We start from the raw sequence: 16,121 nt of genomic DNA on the forward strand, positions 1-16,121 counted from the left end.
GATTTTTAAAAAGTGAATTGGAGGAAACAACAAATGTGTTGTATTGAAGTCACTCATTTTGCATTTTCTCAGTCTTTGATCCCTTATTCACTTCATGAAGAATTCTTTGCCAAATTTTGGAGAGAACACTGACGATGTGTTAGTGTAAATAGGATGTAAGATGTAATGATGCTTGAGTGAAGGATTTTGATGATCTACACAGATTCTCATTTTATTTTATATTCTCATGTAAAATAGTAGTATTTAAAATCTTATTACTCTTTTAGGAAAACCTGACAAAAATAGCCATTTTCCTTACTACATATGTTTATTTTTTTTATAAGGAATGCTGCTTATATGTAAATGAAGCATAATCAGAAATGACAAAAACATTGGTAAATAGTTAAAGTTGGCATCACTAGAAAATGAATTTAAAATAAAAATGGAGGGGCACTTGAACCCTATGTTTATAGCAGCACTCTCAACAATAGCCAAATTATGGAAAGAGCCTAAATGTCCATCAACTGATGAATGGATAAAAAAATTGTGGTTTATATACACAATGGAGTACTACGTGGCAATGAGAAAGAATGAAATATGGCCCTTTGTAGCAACATGGATGGAAACTGGAGAGTGTTATGCTAAGTGAAATAAGTCATACAGAGAAAGACAGATACCATATGGTTTCACTCTTATGTGGATCCTGAGAAACTTAACAGAAACCCATGGGGGAAGGGAAGGGAAAAAAAAAAAAAAGAGGTTAGAGTGGAAGAGAGCCAAAGCATAAGAGACTGTTAAAAACTGAGAACAAACTGAGGGTTGATGGGGGGTGGGAGGGAGGGGAGGGTGGGTGATAGGTATTGAGGAGGGCACCTTTTGGGATGAGCACTGGATGTTGTATGGAAACCAATTTGACAATAAGCTTCATATATTGAAACAAAATAAATAAAATAAAAATGGAAAATGAACGGTAAACATATGTTTAAATGTTTTATAAATTATAAAAGCACTCCTGTGTCCAGAAAGTTACTAATACATTAACCAGTAGTTGAAAACATTGACTAAAATCTGAAGAAAAAAATTTTAAATTTGTGAAGGCATTGCCAAATGAGCAGAGTTGGAGAATGAATTATAAATTTAAAATACTGTTTGAAAAGAAAACAAAAGAAGTGCAAAAAGATTTAGAAAACAACACATTTTTTTGCGAAAAATTATAACATGAAAAAAATACTTAACACTGTAAACGAAACTCAGAGACTGTGTAATAGTGTGTGAAGTTTCCTGTAGACCTAAAAACTCACTGAGCAAAAAGAGCCTCTTGAAATCTATCAACTGTTTGGAACACTTCAGGTGCATGGTTTGCTTCCTGTGTGGAACCTGAGCGTTCATAGAGTGCCCCTTTCATACTCCTCTGAACCTTCCTCTTTGAAGTGAACACATCTAATTGCTGAGGATCTGGTATTGCTAGTTAGGTTGGAATTATCTTCCCTGGTTTTGTTCCCAATAATCCACTATTTTTTCTTTCAATCTGCTTAAACTCCATTTCAAGGTAATTATGATGAAATTAATTTTTCCTTTTAATCTTCTTATTGGTTAGGAACTTCTGTCCTCCATGACTGTTTTGTACATGTGGCTGAAATAGTCTTAGTCCTAAAACTTTGCACACGTGTACATGTTTTGTGCATGTGGCTGAAATAGTCCTAATCCTAGAACTTTGTTCTCTCAGACATAATTCCATATGACCTGTTCATTGTAATCCTAGAAAGCTTCTTTCTGTTTGGCAAACGCCATGTTTTTGCAGCTGTCCATTTTTTTTTCATTTTTTTTTTTTAAAGTTTTTTTTTTTTATGTTTATTTATTTCTGAGACAGAGAGAGACAGAGCATGAGTGGGGGAAGGGCAGAGAGAGAGGGAGACACAGAATCAGAAGCAGGCTCCAGACTCTGAGCTGTCAGCACAGAGCCTGACGCGAGGCTGGAACTCACAAACCGTGAGATCATGACCTGAGCCGAAGTCGGTCGCTCAACCGACTGAGCCACTCAGGCGCCCCCATTTTTTTTTTTAAGGAGTCTTTTAAGCTTCCTCTCACCCTCTTGAATAACACCCTACTTGCAGACCAGGAATCACAGAGAAGAGAAATCATGTGATTTTTATCTGATAACTGAATAAAGCTTGTTTTCAGACTGTGATTTCCCTTGGTAACTCCCTAGCAGTATGTGACTTTTGTAACTTCCATTGTTTAAATATTTTGAAAAATTATGATAATTTTGGGGGCACCTGGGTTTCTCAGTTGGTTAAACGTCCAACTTGGACTCAAGTTATGGTCTGACCACTCGTTATTTTGAGCCCCGCATTGGGCTCTGTGCTGAACAGCTCAGAGCCTGGAGCCTGCTTTGTATTCTGTGTCTCCCTTTCTCTCTGCCCCTTGCCCACTCATGTCTGTCTCTCTGTCTCTCTCTCTCTCAAAAATAAACATTAAAAAAAAATTATGATCATTTTTACTGCTGAGTATTATAACATGAATATTTTTAAATGAAAACTGATCTGATTTAAGCTGTATGGATTAAAATAAAGGTAGTCGAAGGATGTGATAATGATATACAAACAGTTTAAAGATGTAAAATTTAGTGAATAATGCCCCCAAACAGTTCTATTTTCCTTCCTATTATCTCTCATGATGATGATGGAGCAAGGAACTTTTAAAAGAAATCTTATACAACTTCCCATTGTTAACATCCCCAATGTAAATCTTACTGGAACAGGTACTGAGGGGCAGTATTAGGGCATGTGGAGGGTGGGGAAAGAACAAATCATCTTCCCTCCTTAAGAGGAAGAATTCATAAGCAGCCCAATCTGCCTGAGATGGAAAATGGAACTTATTGATGCTGAATGACAATTACAGTCTAGTCTTTTGGTTTAAGTAATTCATGAGTCAATATTATCCTGCTAATCAACTTGTTAAAATAAATAACAAAGGAATGAGTAATTAGGCCACTAATTTGTCAAACATAATACCAACCTGGTTATTATGTACCTTGAAATAGACAATGCATTTTAAGCAGTCATTCCAGATATTCCATAAGCTGGGTTATAGCAACTCTTGGCCACTGAATTTTCAGAATTTTTAGAAAAAATATTTGGGTAAATAAATGGACATGGATAATTGGGTTAAATTTCATATCCAACTTTTAACTTAGTAAAAGCTTTGGATAAGCCAAGTAAGATTATGCACTGAGTTTATTACATAAGCACAACATAAATTCAGTTAGGCTAAAAATACTCCCCTTTAAAAAATTTTTTTAATGTTTATATTTGAGAGAGAGAAAGAGAGAGAGCACAAGAGACGGAGGGGCAGAGAGAGAAGGAGACGGAATCTGAAGCAGGATCCAGGTTCTGAGCCATCAGCACAGAGCCCAATGCCGGGCTGGAACCCACAAACCTTGAGATTATGATCTGAGCCAAGCCAAAGTTGGATGCTTAACCGACTGAGCCACCCAGGTGCCCCTCCCCACCTTTTTTTTTTTTTTAATAGAATGAAAGTTTCTAGAACCTGAAAAACAGTATGGAGAATATGTTGATATCTGCTGTTTTTTATGTTGTTTACCACGCTACTGCTTTCTTGCAGTGCTAACCACAGTTCAGGTACAATTTTTGAGTGAATGCCTAACAGTAAAGATTCATTAATAGCTCTAAAACATAGTGTACTCATCAGGTGTCCAAAAATTGCAGTTCAGTTTTACCTAGAAAGCAGGGAATGATTATATGAAAACTATAGTTAATTGAATTTAGTTTAAATGTATAGTATTACATAATCATTTTCTTCACAGATTCAAAATAATGTTGGTTGGCACATCATTATTATTAATAGTTAGAAATTCAAACAGTTCTTGGTTTCCTTTTACTGTAGACATCATGAAAGGAAAAAGCTATCTCCTTAAATAAGAGTGCTAGGTGAAATATGTATGGCAAGTATCTCTTAAGGAGAGCCTTAATCAACAGATGATTATCTTAGAAGAGTTAGGGAATTTATCTGGAGACTTAACTTGGAGTAGTAAATACTAATTTTGATCTGAATTTTCAGCTTTTCTGAAACTAACACAGGATTTATTATGTCATAAAATTCAGAATATTTTGTTCTGTCAGTCAAGATAGGTTAAGTTTTATACTCCGGTAAGAAACAATACACACATTTCAGTGGTTTAAAGTAACAAGGTTTAAGTCTCACTTATGTTACATATCAATCACACAATCCGTGAGTGTTCTGCTACATGTTGTCCTTAATTTGGGCCTGGTGTCATAGACATGATCTGGAACATTACCATTCTCTGGCAGTGGGAAAGAGAACGTGGTGAATGGAATACTGACTCTTCCTTATATCTTCTGTTTGCTGAGACTACTTTACATTTATTTCAAAAGTGTTCATGATTTTTCACTCAAGCATTTTAATAAAAATCACCTTAAAGTCCTTGCTAGATAATTCTAACATCTGTGTCATCTTGGCCTTGGTGCCTGCTAACTGTCTTTTTTCCATATGAACTTTTTATGATTCTTTGTATGCTGAATAATTTTGGATTTTATCCTGGATGTTTTGAATGTTAAATTGTAAGGCTTGGGTCTTGTTTAAGTCCTACAGAGAAGGTAGAATTTTTATGTTGGAAGAGTTGTTAGGTTCAGGCCATAAGTTCTGTTTTATCTTCTGAAGCCTATGGCTCCAATTTAAGTTTTCAAAGCTGTTGTAGTGCTCTTCAGATATGTCCATATTGTTCCCCACCCCACGTTCAGTCAGTGACCTGGGTGATAGTTTACCCCTTAGTTCAGTTCACAAAGTCTTGGCATGCTAATTAAGATCAGGTCCTTGGGCACCTGGGTGGGTCAATCGGTTAAGCGTCTGACTTTGGCTCAGGTCATGATCTTGTAGTCCATGGGTTCGATCCCTGCATCGGACTCTGTGCTGACAGCTCAGAGCCTGGAGCCTGATTCTGATTCTCTGTCTCTTTCTTTCATGGCCCCTCCCCCACTCACACTCTGTCTCTCTCTCAAAAATAAATAAATATTAAAAAAATAAAAAGATGAGGTCCTGTGTAAGAGGCTCTGAGATAAGCCCTGGGGCACATACACAGCTTTATGGGATTGCTTTCATGAACTCCATCCTCTCTGCTACCTCCTTAACATTTTCTGGCTCCCTTGATCTCCTCTTTTCAGGATTCTGGCCAAAATCCTGGGGCACCTGTTGCCCCAGTTTGCTGAACATTTTTGTGTTTGGGCTTACCTCTGTGACTAACCCACAAAAGGCAGAGAAAAAACAAATAATGGGTGGCCCTGCATTCTTGATATCTCAGCTTCTCCAATTGGAGAGGAAGGTTATCCCTCACTCAGAGATTTGACTCCTTCTAGCTCCCCTCACTGGTCACCATAGTGGCATTGCTGGCAGCATAGAGTGTGAGAGAATGGAAAAAAGAGAGGAGTAACAGGGAGGGTTTCTATGTTCTCTCTGGGTGTTAGAAGTTCCCCTTTTTGCTTCTCAAGTCAGAATTAGAGGGTTTTTCCTGGAACTCTCTTTGTGACACAGTGCTTATTACATTTACTCTGGGGTGATAGTGTGGGAGAAATGATAAGCCCAGTGTGAATTCAGTGGTACTTCAAATTCTTTGTTCTTCTCCAATATGCTGAGTATAATTTACTTTATAGAGTTTACAAATAGGTACTGCATGATTTCTGTCCAGGTTTTATAATTGTATCAGAGGTGAGAGATGGGTGCATTTTGCTTACTCCATTCTTAACTGCTACTAAAAGTGATAATTAGGTCTTAAGGCTTTCACTGGAAATGATACATGTTATTTCTGTTCACATTTTGTTGGACATAGGAAGTCAAATGGCCACAACTATCTTCAAAGAGGAAGAGAAATGCAACACTACTCTTTGCCCTGAAAGAGAGTCATAGTATTTGCTAAATAGCACCCATGGCTACCCACATTGCAATAGTTTGGACCTCTAGGATGAACTTCATCTTGAACCAAACCCAAGCACCAGTTGACTATACCTAAGCTAGAAGTATAATGATTCTCTTAAAGGCATACTTGTGGGATTCTATGCCATCAAAATCTATGGCTGTCTTTGTGGGACTATCTATAGTCCAACTACTTAAAAGAGGAATCAATGATGGTATGCTCCACTCATATAATCTTGAATTTATACATTGGTACAAAGTAAAGAAACAATATGTTTTTAAAACTCCAAAGGTGGTAATAGTGAGGAAAATATCTATATGATTGAATACTAACTAGAAATAAAATATAACTGATAGAAGAAAGCAGAGTTTACCAGAAGAAACACTTAAAAGGAAGTCATATAGATCTGTTGATACTATATATTTTGTCAAACTAGTCAATATTACAGTCTCATTAAAATTGTTTCCAGAACCTCCAAAGGAGTTTTTGGGACAGCTTTATCTATGATGTTTCATATCAATCTGTACCTATCCCACTAATATTAATTAACTTTCTCCACTTTTCCCTAAAGTAATGTATTTGCTCCCACAAAAATAGAACTTTCATTTTATTTGACTTAGGCATAGAGTTTATTTTTTTTAATTTTTTTTTCAATATATGAAATTTATTGTCAAATTGGTTTCCATACAACACCCAGTGCTCATCCCAAAAGGTGCCCTCCTCAATACCCATCACCCACCCTCCCCTCCCTCCCACCCCCCATCAACCCTCAGTTTGTTCTCAGTTTTTAACAGTCTCCTATAGGCATAGAGTTTAATTCCAAAGTTCTGCTCCACTGGAAAACAACTTAGAATCAGAAAGTTGTTGCATAATTTCTCAACAGCCTGGAAAAGGTGCTGGGCAAGGGTTTAGATCTAGTTTACAAGTAGTACAAAGGAAATATGTAATTCAGCAAGTAATTCTCAGTGAACTTATAGTAACATGACTCACAACAAGAAAATCGGTGAATAAAATATGCTGAATGGGAAATGATTCAGTGAAAATATTATTCAGAATTAGCAATTACCGAGTGAAAGTATTACCCACAGCAGACAATTACTCAGTGAAAATATTACAGGGAGCAGGCAAATATTCAATCAAACATTTGACAAGGGGAGCAATTATTCAATAAACAATCATATAATTGTACCCAATGGAGCATGCTTGCCATACGGCATACAAATCATTTGCAGACACTCAGGATGATGTTCTGACTGTTGCAAATGTGGATAATTTATGGTTCTCATTTGTCATTTTTGAGATAATTTCATTTCAGTTTTACTTTCAAGTAAACACCATTAAAATGTGTACAACCATACTAAAAATCAATTTTTCAAATAATCCTATTTCAGATTTTTTTTTTTTTTTGCTTCCTCTCATATCATTCTCTCCCAGTCCTTTCTCCTTCTTTCCCTTATTTCCTCCTTCTCTGGCTGTTTCTTCCTCTATCTCACTGTTTTCCTTTCTCTTAATATATTTTAAAGAGTAAGTCTGAATATTAAGAAGCCCACATTTATTATTATTCTCTCTATAAATCACTCATGAATGTGTTTTCTGGAAGGAAATATCACTAGAAGCTATTTATCACACATTGATGGATTGCAGGTATAATCTGCAATGTGAGACCCAGTGAGAATGTAACTGTATTTTCAGGAAGTTCATAGGCTAAAATGGTAACAGTGAATGAATCAATGAATACATATTTCAATCAGCAACACTATTGACTATTCCCTGTCAGTCACTGTACTGATACATATGACAGTTCCTGTTCTGAAGGAGTGTATAGACTAGTGGTAGAGACTGTTCCACAAACCAAAAATGTCAACAAAATATAGTAATTGCTGAGAGAGGTGTGCATAAAGGGATAGTGGGGCAAAGGATGAGTTCAAGATAAGCTACCTGGAGGTATTGGAGACTCAGCTACATGTGAAAGAAACATGAATATTTAGCCAGGTAAAGACAGTTGTGAAAAGGAGTCTTTTGCTAATCAAACCTGTGGTAAGTGTGGGGACTCCAAGCAGTTCAGTGTTGTAGCATGTGACATGACACTGGGTCAGTGGTGGGAAAGGATGCTGGCAAAATGATCCCATCAGAAGATCAACATACATAGGGCGCTTGGGTGGCTCAGTCGGCTGAGCATCCGACTTCAGCTCAGGTCATGATCTCACGGGGGTCATGGGTTTGAGCCCCACATCGGGTTCTGTGCTGACAGCTCAGAGCCTGGAGCCTGCTTTGGATTCTGTGTCTTCCTCTCTCTCTGCCCCTCCCTGGCTCATACTCTGTCTCTCTCAGTCTCTCAAAAATAAATTAAAAAATGTTTAAAAAGAAAACTAAAAGAAGATCAACATAAAGCAAATTAATATTCCTCCTTTACTTGTCTTTAAAAGGCTCTTGGTATATAATTTCTTCTCCATTTTCCAGTTTCTAAAGGAGAATTAAATATAGTTGTTGCTCCTCGTCTACATTCAGTTACAGAGGGGATTGAAAAGTAGTGTGTATTCATGAAGGAAAAATGCTTGCTTCAAACAGGGATGGCCATCATTCAGCTTGCTTGGTGATGCAAACAGCTTGAAGAGGGTATATGGTCACTGACTGTTTTTGCATCTAGTATTCATTTGCCTTTTCTTAGTAACTGCATCCCTAGTGCCCTGCTAGGGATCAGTTCTCCCCCAGGCTCACTGTGTGATTTGAGCAGCACTGATTCCCATTCCTAGTTCTAGAGGCTCAAGACAGTCAGGGTTTCTATTCTTCAATGGTGTCAGTGACTTCTCTTTTTCCATGGGAAGCATATATCCCCTTTAATGGCCACGGTGAGCTATTTTCTGGAGCTTTGAAGAAAGGAAGCTTTCACTTATCTTCTGGGTTGGCTAGAGTGCTGGAGTGAGACAGAAGTGCTGAGCTGTCTTCCTATGGTGGGGTGGCTAGCCTGAGAAGAATGTCTACACAGGACTTCCACACAAGGGCACAGCATGTGGGTATGCATTGTAGTTTAGTGCCCTGATTAAGCCATTAGGCAGTCATCTGTCTGTTCCTTGAGCTTTTCAGACTATGCCAGTTAATGTGTTTCCTTTTTTCTGCTTAAGCCTGAGTTGAATTTTCTGTCTTTGGAAACCAGAACAACCTTGACACAAAGGTTGAAAAATTGAAATGGTTTGCCAGGTGGCTGGTGCATATTTGTTTAGTTACATAATAAACTAATTAAACTAAATGAATCTGCTAAATTCTCTCTCATTTCTCAGTTCCTTATCTATGAATGGTTTTTACAGTTGCAAAGCATTTTGCCTACATTCTCTGGCTTAATCTTTGTAATAAAAATTGAAGTAGATACTATTTATACCTTTTGTCTTTAAGGAATTTTTGCAGGATTATACAAAGCATGAATGTCTCGGGCACAGTGTCAAGCTTTCGTACTCCAACTTGAAGGATTTTGCCAAGTTACTTTTACATCTTTAACTACTATCATGTGCACATCAAAGACTCACATTATACTTCACATTATTGTAGCTTTTAAGAGATGAGCATTAAGAAGGGGTCTGTTTCAGATTTCTTATTTATAACCATGGAGTTTAGAGATTGATCGAATAGAATGATAGGGAGGAGAGGATTGCTTTTTTTTTTAAGAGATTTTTTAAAATGTTTATTTATTTTTCAGAGGGAGGGGAAGGGCAGAGAGAGAGAGGGAGACAGAGGATCTGAAGCAAGCCCCGCGCTGATGGCAGAGAGCCTGATGCGGGGCTTGAACTCACAAACCATGAGATCATGACCTGACCCTAGCTGACTGAGCCACCCATGCGGTCCAGGATTGCTTTTAAAGTGCAATTTTAAAGTAGAACTTTAAATAAAATTCTCAAAAAAATTTTTTTGAAGTGACTAATTAATCTTAAATAAAGATAATTTACTAGAAATATGAAATTCCCTTAGCAAATTTCAAATTTGCACATCAAGTGTATTATAACACATTGTGCTGTTATGGTATTGAATAAAGGCCTTTATTTTCTAGGTCACCATTTTTGTGACTTTAGAATTGCTTGTTTGTTGATTGATTGATTTGAATCTGTTTAATTCTCTTCCTTTTTAGAGAAAAAAAATACCAGAAAAAAATTTTTTAAATAAATACTGTACATTCCTTTTTTAGAATTGCCAAAGAAGTATTTGGAGTTTTTGCCTTTGTTGTTTCTCCTGCTGTTTTTTCTCTTGAGATGTAATGGAAATATAACATTATATTAATTGATATAACATTTATATTAATTTTAGGTGTAGAACGGTATACGGTATTTGTATACATTGCAAAATGATCACCACAATAAGTTTAGTTAACATCCATCACTATACAGAGTTACAAAAATGTCTTTTTCTTGTGATGAGAACTTTTAAAATCTATTCTCTTAACAATTTTCAAATATGCGATACGGTATCATTATAGTCGCTGTGCTGTACACTACGTTTTTATGGCTTATTTATAATTATTTTATAATTGGAAATTTGTACCTTTAGGTTAACTTTTTTCTATTGCAGTATTTGGTTTTTAATTCCCCAAATGTTCTTGATATAAATCATTTCTTGGGGGAATCGTTAGGCTCTTGAACTCTCTCTGCCACTCATAGATAGCTTCCCCCTACCAGGAGGCCCTGGCTGGAGTTATAAGAGAGCTAAACAAGTCTGACTGGAACCTCCCATCATCAATTTAAATTCTGGGTCTGTTTTTGTTGAAATAAAAACCCTGGAGAAGTAGTGCATGAAACTTTACAGTTAAAAAATAAGTATTTTCCTTTTGGGTAAAGTACAGTTGCTGCACATTACTCTGTGTTATTTAATCATACCCTTAGGGACTAGAAAGAGGTTCCTTGAAGAGTTGCTCCTGTCTTATGTCATCAAATTAATAGCAAAATAAAATGCCCCTGCAGAAACAGAATAAGAGGTCCTACTCTTTTCTCACTTGAACTTCATCTAAGTATATCAAATACAATATATAATACTTCTACTTGAACTTTAATAGTGCCCTCTGTGAAATTTTGATAAAATTTATTCACCCTTTGCCCTGCCAGTTAATTACTCATTTATGCATCATTTCTGCTCAGAATAACTTGTGACCTTATTGAAGGCATAGATGACGCTTTTTAAAATCCCATTATCCTATACCTCCCATCTGAATACATAGTATAATCCATCATATTATTAGATGTTCAGTGTATGTCTGGTGACTGTGTTAAAAGTAGATCTGCACCATATTGGTCCAAAGCATTGCATTTGCAATTTGATTTAAAGAGAAGAAATGAAGATTAAGTTCTGATGAGATGATAATAAAACAGATAAATTTATATTGCTAGTGAAAAAATAAAATAATATGAACCTACACTGAGTGAAAGGAGGATCTTTCAGGATCCATAAAAGTATCAAAGCTGTTTGGCCCTACCATTATATTAATAAAGATTTTATTCTAAGGAAATAATTACTCAGCAGAAAATAACATTAATTTATTCAACAAACAATTATTGAGTGATAGCTATATGCCAGATACTGTTGTAGATACTTGACCTCTATCATTCAACAAAATGGATCTTATATTCTAATAGACAGTGACAAATAATAAATGTAATAATTATAAATGATGAAAGTATAAAGGATATTAGGTAGTAATGAGTGCTTCGGAAAAAAGGGCAGAGTAAGGATCAAGGATTTGGAATTAGGGATTAAAATTTTAAGTGAAGTTTTGGGGTAGGTCTTATTGAGAAACCATATATAAGCATTGAAGAGAAAGGGTTACCACATGATATCTGTGGCAAAGATGATAAGCAGAAAAAGCAATAGTCCTAAATTAGGAGAGTGCTTGGCATGTTCCAGGAAGAGCTAAGAGGGCAGTTGGGGGTTGGGGAGTGAGCGAAGAAGAGAAAGTAGTAGGAGGTGAAGTTTGGGAGAAATGGAAGCCCAGATCATGCAGGGCCTTGTTGGCCTTGTAAGGAATTTGGCTTTTATGCTGAGTGAACTGAGGATCCATCGCAAGTTTCTGAGGAGGAAAAAAAAAAAAGTGGCCAAGATCTAACTGGCATTTTATTTTTTTTTATTTAAAAAAATTTTTTTGACGTTTATTTATTTTTGAGAGAGAAAGAGAGAGAGAGAGCGAGTGAGCATGGGGGAAGGGCAGAGAGCAAGGGAGACACAGAATCTTAAACAGGCTCCAGGCTCTGAGCTGTCATACAAAGGCTCGGAGAGCCATGAGAGATCATGACCTGAGCCAAAGTCAGCCACCCAACCGACTGAGCCACCCAGGCTCCCCTATCTAACTGACATTTTAAAAGGATCACTCTTGTTGCTGTGCTGAGACTAGCCCATGAAGAGGGAATGATTGAGGTTGGGTGACTGGTTAGGAAATTTGGTAGGCTGAATAATGCCTCCCCAAATGATATCCACATACTAATTCCTGAAACCTGTGAGTGGTGGCTTTTGTGGCAAAAGAAACCCAAAACAGAACAAAACAAAAAACTAAACTCAAATAAAAATCCTCTGGATGTGATCAAATTAAGGATATTGAGATGGGGAGATTATCTGGGATTATCCTGGTGGGCACTTTAAATGCAACCACATGTATTTTTCTAAGAGGGAGGCAGAGGAAGATTTGACCACAGGTAAGAAGAGCAATGATGGAAGCAGAGTCAGAGACAGAAGATATTATAACATTGATTTTGAAGATGGAGAAAGAGGCCATGAGCCAAGGACCACAGGGAGTGCAGCTGTAGTTGCTGGAAATGGCAAGGAAACAGAAAAGGTAAGGAAATGAATTCCCCCCCACAGCTCTCGAGGGAGTGTGGCCCTGTCAATACCTTGATTTTGGCTCAGTGATAGTGGTGTTGGACCTAAGGCTTCCAAAACTGTAAGAGAATAAATTTCTGCTGTTCTAAGCCACCAAATTTGTGGCCATTTGTTATAGTAGCCATAGAAAACTATTGCTCTTATCCAAGAAAAAGATGATGGTAGTTCAGATGACAATGATAAAATGGAGATGATGAGAAGAACTGCATTTTGAGTAAGTTTTATACATAGAATAAATAGGATTTTCAGTCAGATCAAAAGTGGGATTTGAAATAAAAGAGAATCCAGAAAAGCACCAATGTTTTTGCCTAAGTAACTGAAATGATTTTGCATTAGATAAAAAAAAAAAGTTGCATGTGGAAACGGTTTTTCAAGGGACAACCAGGAATTCTGTTTGGAACATACTGGATTTGAGAATTTTTTTAAGAGATCTAAATGGAGGTTTGATTAGGCAGTTGGATATAAAAGCATGGAGTTTAGAAGAGAGATCTTTGGCTACTGATGCAAGTTTGGGAGTTATTGACACATATTTGTAGAATTGTATTATACTTCTTAGTTGAAATGCTGAAAGTCTGCCTTAAAAGGATCAAAATTCAACTTTCTTGACATTCATATGCACTTTAAGTTGGAATGCTTTTGTGACATTATCCTCTAAACTACTGCATTTTCCCCCTATCCTGTTGGTGTAGAGACTATTATAGTTTAATAAAAACCGTCTTATTTGTAAAAGGAGGAAACGGGAAGAAAAAATATCAATATAAGCATTAAACAAGGAATGTAACCTATTAATATGGGTTTATATTAATTATATTAATGAGGGTTTAATAATAGAGATTTTCAAGAAAGATGATCTACTTATTTCTGATTTCTCAGAAATATGAATTTAGGCTATGGTAGCCATGAATTGATTTCTGTCATATTAGCCTTATGGCAGAAATTTGACACTATATGGAGATACATTTAGTGTTAAATTTTTATAGTGTTAGAATAACTCATCAAAGAGAGAAAAGGAGTCCCTTAACTGTTAAATATTTTAGTGTCAAAACCCACTTTATTGATTTTTCACTGATATACTTTCATTAACATTTAAAATTTTCCATTGCTTGAATTTTACTTTTCCCTCAAGCTGATTTGTAATATGTGGACATAGGCTTGTGTTGAAAGGGTGGCTGGAACAAAAGTTCTTAGAGATCATATAGAAAGAAATTATGTTATCTGTAAGGAAAACACACATGATTTAGAATTTTTTATAGTATTATAATGCATCATCCAAAAGCTTAGAAGACTTTTGTAAATTTGAAAAGCAATGTTGGGGTTTCCATTTCTGGCTCTGATGGAGTTTCTTGTGGAAGTCCTGCCAAAATCAACTAAGAGAGCTAAATAAAATATAATAAATAACATTTCTTTGAAGGCATCAGAAATGTTAGAATAATAACACTTCAGGGGGGAAAGTATGGGGAAGTAGGATTCATACACAAATATGAGCTGATATGCTATAGCCACTTTTATCTGTAGGATATTTCTGATATTTGATGTGGACCAAGAGGCTGGGAGTCCCAACTAAAGGTGCAGAGGACTACTAGTGAAAGGCAGTGCAAAAGCAGAGATACTGGCAGAATAGAGATTTAAAATATTAGAGACTTGAGATTCTAGGATCTCAGTGAGAAGAGATGGGTAAAGAATTGACACAAATACCACTGATTTTTCTCAGTACATCTGTCTAATTATAAAACTGTGTATGGTAACCTGAGCAGAATAAGAAGCTAAGCAGAAAGCCCTTGAGATGCAGAGCAGAGCTGATAGCAGTCCTGGTGATAAGGGTTAGAATTCAAGATATTTCAGAGGGAGAGACTCTGGTGAATACCACGCAGACTCTTCATGGAAAACACTAGAGAGTCACTTTCTATGAATGAACTCAAGGTACTGGCAATCATACCTCAAGACAGCTAAGTCTCAGTGGGATTAAGGGGATTGACATCACACTATTAACTACCAAAGGAAAAGTTAAACCTTCTGTAGAGGAAGATAACATGGTTCACAATTTTTATAATTTTTCATACATAATGTTTTCCATTTAGTTACAAAATTACCATGTATGCAAAATGACAGGATCACATGACTAGAAACCAAGAGAAGAGAAAAACAACATACCCAATGATGATCCAGACATTGGTCAAGGACTTTAAAATTCTTACTATTAATTTATGGGGGAATACATGGAGAGGTAAAAATGAAGAATTCACCGGAGAACTGGTGTTTTTAAAAAGGACAAAATATCTGTTTGAAATTCTAGAGGTGAATAACACAATAATTTAAGAACTCAGTAGTTGGGCAATAGCAGACTTCACCAGAGAAGAAGATAGGGTTAGTGAACTGGAAGGTAGGTTAATAGAAAAACAGAACAAAAAGGATGAAAAATACAGAAAACTTGTCAGAGTCTTATGGGACACAGTGAAAAGATCTAACACACTTAATGGAGTCTCAGAAGAGAGGAGAAGAAAACTAGTGCAGAATTAATATTCAAAATAGCTGAGAACAGTGGCGCCTGGGCAACTCAGTTGGATAAGCGACCAACACTTGATTTCAGCTCAAGGTTGTTGGTATTGAGCCCTGTGTCCAGCTCTGTGCTGATGAGTGTGAAACCTGCTTGGGATTCTCTCTCTCCATCTCTCTCTCTCTGCCCCTGACTCCCCCTACCTCTCTCTCAAAATAAACAAAGAAACATTAAGAAAAAAAAAAAAGAAATAGCTGAGAACAATCCAATATGGGTGGAGGATATAAAGCTACTGATTCAGGAAGTTCTGCAAACCTCAAGTTTGAAGAACACAAAGAAAACCATCACACTTAGACACACCATAGTCAAACTGCTGAAAACCAAAAAAAAAAAAAAATATATATCCTAAAAGCAGCTCAGGCAGTCAGAGCTTTAATTCAGAGTTTAAAAAAGCAAACAAATAAACAAACAACCCCCTTCCAAGAGTCTTTATGAAACAAAAGGAGGATAGTTTATTTTTCAGCAGAGATTGTGGAAGCCAGAAAGAAAATGGAATAAATACTCAAAGTATGGAAAGGATACAACTGGCGATTAAGAGAAAGCAGGAAAAGACCTCTCTGACCTCAGCCGTAGCAATCTCTTACTCGGCACGTCCCCAAAGGCAAGGGAATTAAAAGCAAAAGTGAATTACTGGGACCTTATGAAGATAAAAAGCTTCTGCACAGCAAAGGAAACAACCAACAAAACTAAAAGGCAACCAACGGAATGGGAAAAGATATTTGCAAATGACACATCGGACAAAGGGCTAGTATCCAAAATCTATAAAGAGCTCATCAAACTCCACACCCGAAAAAC

Source organism: Panthera pardus, unplaced genomic scaffold (assembly GCF_024362965.1).
Source record: "Panthera pardus isolate Hobbes unplaced genomic scaffold, ASM2436296v1 HiC_scaffold_15, whole genome shotgun sequence".
NCBI lineage: Eukaryota > Metazoa > Chordata > Mammalia > Carnivora > Felidae > Panthera > Panthera pardus.